General features: G+C 50.1%; 1 non-coding gene across 1 annotated transcript; it reads right to left on the bottom strand.

Moving 5' to 3' along the window:
- Positions 1 to 2,557: 2,557 nt before the first annotated feature.
- Positions 2,558 to 2,721, bottom strand: LOC127688292 (U1 spliceosomal RNA). Its single transcript, XR_007978676.1, has one exon. It is a non-coding gene; the product is annotated as a U1 spliceosomal RNA (small nuclear RNA).
- Between the last annotated feature and the right edge of the window lie 1,317 nt (positions 2,722 to 4,038).

Genomic DNA, 4,038 nt, shown 5'->3' with positions numbered 1-4,038 from the left:
ATCTCATGCGGTTTGCAAAAGAAGATCTGCTGTGGTGGCTTCTGCACAGCACCAGCCTTGATATCAAGTTTGGAAAGCAGCCCTAGCTAGGCAAGCCTTTAGACGAGAGAGTAGACTGTATTCTGACTTGCAGAGCAAAGGGGGGGAGTAGACTGTATTCTGACTTGAAGAGCGTACCTTGCAAGTCCGGCCTTGCTCCCCCCACTCACCCCCAATACAGCACAGGTAGCCAGTGTTGGACATGGGGATACACGTGTGAGAGAGAAGTAGAAAGTTTTCTGTGTTCCAGGCCTGCTAAAAAGCAATATAGACAAGCAACCCAACCAACCAAAAGTTATGGCATTGGCAAGGACCGGAGAGAAAATTTCACGGTTAGGAGTATGAGTTGCTCTTCCAGAGGAAGCTGCATTCACATGGCAGCTCTCAACTGTTTGTAAGTCCCAACACACTCTTCTAGCAGTCACAAGCATTGCATACATGTGGTGCAAAGACATACACGCAGACACACACACAAACACACACACAGGCAAAATGTCCATACACGCAAGATCCAATATTTTCTTGGGCTGAGATGACCCAGCAGTTAAGAGCACTGACTGCTCCCCCCTAGGTCCTGAGTTCAAATTCCAGCAACCACATGGTGGCTCACAGCCATCCGTAAGGAGATCTGACATAAGGAGACTCTTCTGGTGTGTCTGAAGACAGCTACAGTGTACTTACATATAACAAATAAATAAATCTTTAAGAAAAAGAAAAACATCTGCCTGTAAGGCATTTTCTTAATGAGTGTTTGGTGGGGGAGGGCCCAGCCCATTGTGGGTGGGGCCACTCCTGGACTGGCAGTCCTGGGTTTTATATGAAAGTAGGCTGAGCAAGGCATGAATCCGGAACAAGCCAGTACACAGCAGTCACGGTCCCGAGTTCCTTCAGTGTGGAAGCGTAGACAGATAAACCCTTTCCTCCCCAGGTGGCCTTGCTCGTGGTGTTTTGTCGCAGTAATAGGAACCCTGACTGAGACACCTGCTTTACTTATTAGGTCCGGGTCACCAAGCCAAAACCGGCGGTGACCAGGCCTCTTCTGAGGAAAGGCGCACACATGGAATGCAGACGGCTCTCCTTACAGCAAGGCCTGAGGAGTTGGGTCCCCACGTGGCAAAGACCTGTGGGGATATTCGTGCAGACCTTTCCGAGGGAATGCTTGGTTCGCTTTTGCCTTGCGTTTTCATTTTGGCTTTGCTGTTGGCAGTTTTTATTTTCGCTTTGTCTGTAACAGACATTTCCCCAGAATCAGAAAGCTTGGGCAGTGATTCGTTCCTATTTGTCTCTGAGAGAATGGAACAGACAGATCACTACTCCTTTGCTTGTGGTGGTGGTGGTGGTGGTGGTGGTGGTGGTGGTGGTGGTGGTGGTGGTGGTGGAAGAAGAGGAGGAGGGGGAGGAGGAGGAGGGGGAGGAGGAGGAGGAGGAGGAGGAGGAGGAGGAGGAGGAGGAGGAGGAGGAGGAGGAGGAGGAGGAGGAGGAGGGAGTCAACATGAGAGGCCCCGGTCTGGGTCCATCAGCTAATGTCCAGAGGCTCTCTCCTGATGGGAACTTGGTTCTGTCAACAGTTTGCCCACCGACCTGCTCCAAACAACAGTTAGGTGGGTGATTATCAGAAAGTTAGACGGGGCTTGCTGGATCGTTGGCTTCAAGCCTCAGTAAGAACATTCAGAAGCGAGCCGAGCAAGAATGAGGGACTGACTCCGGTTACGAGTTTGCCAAGAAACCCTGGGCGTTAGAGGATTTAGATCTCCTGATTAGGACGCGGGGAGACGCCAGGTGGCCTGAGTTGTGTCAGTGCCAGTGTGTGAACAGTACTCCTTGGTCCGAGTCTTCTTCGGCCGATTGCGTACACATCATCTTTCGTGTTCTGAGCCTGGACAAACGAAACCAACCAGCCAGCCAGCCAGCCAGCCAGCAAACCCCAAACCAGTCAAACCCACCCAGACCAAACAAGACATTTAGGTAGAGGAGGGGTACCGAAGAAGTGACTCAGTCGTTAAAAGCACTGGCTGCTCTTTGCAGAGGATCGGGGTTTGATTCCCAACACCTACACGGTGGCTGTACCTATCTATATCTCGAATTCTTGGGGAATCCATGAAGCTATCCTCTTTCCGGGGTCACTGTATAAATGCAGTACACAGCCATACTGATGCATTGTTTTCCTTTCTGTACTGGCGACCATGATTCCCAATACTGTCTAGTTAGGGTTTCTGTTGGAACCACTACAGCGAGAATGAACTTGGGGAGGAAAGGTTTAGGTGGGTTATATATATACTTCCACGTGGTAGTCCATGCCACTGATGGGATTGAGAACAGAAACCCAAAAGAGCTGGTGCATAGACCAGGGAAGCGTGTAGCTTGAGCCCCTACTCAGCCTGTGGTCGTACAGAACAGGACCAAAATAATACTCACGAGCAGGATTCTCCTCCAACCACAACGTAGAAGAGCAACATTTCACCCCATGTATGAACCTGCGGGTAAGCTAAGAACTCTTTATCTTTCAACAGGAAAAAGCCAGGGGAGAGCGCGAACGCAGTCCCCCACTACCACAAATTATGCAGTCGAGTTTCCCGCATTTGGGGAAATCGCAGGGGTCAGCACATCCGGAGTGCAATGGATAAGCCTCGCCCTGGGAAAACCACCTTCATGATCATGGTATCTCCCCTGCCAGGTAAGTATGAGTTGCTCGCCCCGCCACCAGCCTCTCCCTCCACACGCACTCCTTTCAAACGCACGGTCGCCCCCTACGCGCGACCGCCTCGACCTCACGCCCTCCGCACTTCTGACGCGATGCACCTCCCTCACGAAAATCACACGCGTGCCACGCCGGACACTCCACCCGAGACGCGGCCCGTCGGGTTCCGCGGGACCGGCAGCCATTGCGCGCATTTATCTGCATACGCCACGCCCTCGCGCTCTCGCGCTCTGGCTCTCTCGCTCTTTTTTGGCGGGCAAGGGATTGAGACCGGCTTAGGGTGACCTCACTATGTAGCCTATAGCCTAAGACGATGCTAAACTTTTGGTTGCACTATGCAATCGGGAGCCTGAGATGACCCTAAACTTCTGATCCTGCGTAGATGCCATCATCCATAGGGGATTTGTATATGCCAAGGTTTCTTACTGCACCCGGGACCTCCAGCCCAGGGCGTAGCACCGCCCCACTCTGGGCTGGACCTTCCCATAGTCACCACGGATTAAGAAAAGGCCCTTGGCGCTTTCCTGCCTGATCTTTTGGGTGAGGCAGTTTCTCAACTGAGGTTCCCTCCTCTCACAGGACGATTACTTGTATCTAGCACAAGCCAGCACAACCCCTGTTCCAGGGGATCCCGTATCTTCCTCTGACGTGCACAGGTCCTGGCACACAGGTTGGTATGCTGCACATACATACGTATGTACATACTTACATACGCTCAGGAGTACATGGATACACATTAAGTAAAAAAAAAAAAAAAAAAAAAAAAAAAAAAAAATTAAGTGGAGGAGGAAAACCGGTTGGGAAGAGGAAAGGAATCTGCAAGAGTGTGAGGGAGACCAGGAGAGTGGCCAGAGCCGTGAGCACAGCACGGTTGAAATACATTGTGTATACGAGCATGAAAACGTCATAATGAATCCACTATTGCGTATAACTGCCGTATGCTGATGATTACAAATAGGCAAAGGAAATTATTGTCACTTTCTCAACTTTGGGGATCCACGTTCGACTTTTCCATGTTTTTGTCATGACAACAAGGCAATGTTCAAGAAACTTTTGTAAAGGGCTGGAGAGATGGTTCAGCGGTTAAGAACACCGCTCTTCCAGAGGTCCTGAGTTCAATTTTCAGCAACCACCTGGTGGCTCACAACCAGCTGTAATGGGATCTGATGCCCTCTTCTGGTGGGTCTGAAGACAGCTACAGTGTGCTCATATAAATGAAATAAATAAATCTTTAAAAAAAAAAAGAAACTTTTGTAAAAGAATTTGTGCGTATGTATGTGTATGTGTGTGTATATATATGT

This window comes from Apodemus sylvaticus, chromosome 6 (genome assembly GCF_947179515.1).
Source record: "Apodemus sylvaticus chromosome 6, mApoSyl1.1, whole genome shotgun sequence".
Taxonomy (NCBI): domain Eukaryota; kingdom Metazoa; phylum Chordata; class Mammalia; order Rodentia; family Muridae; genus Apodemus; species Apodemus sylvaticus.
This window is presented reverse-complemented; position numbering and strand designations above follow the sequence as displayed.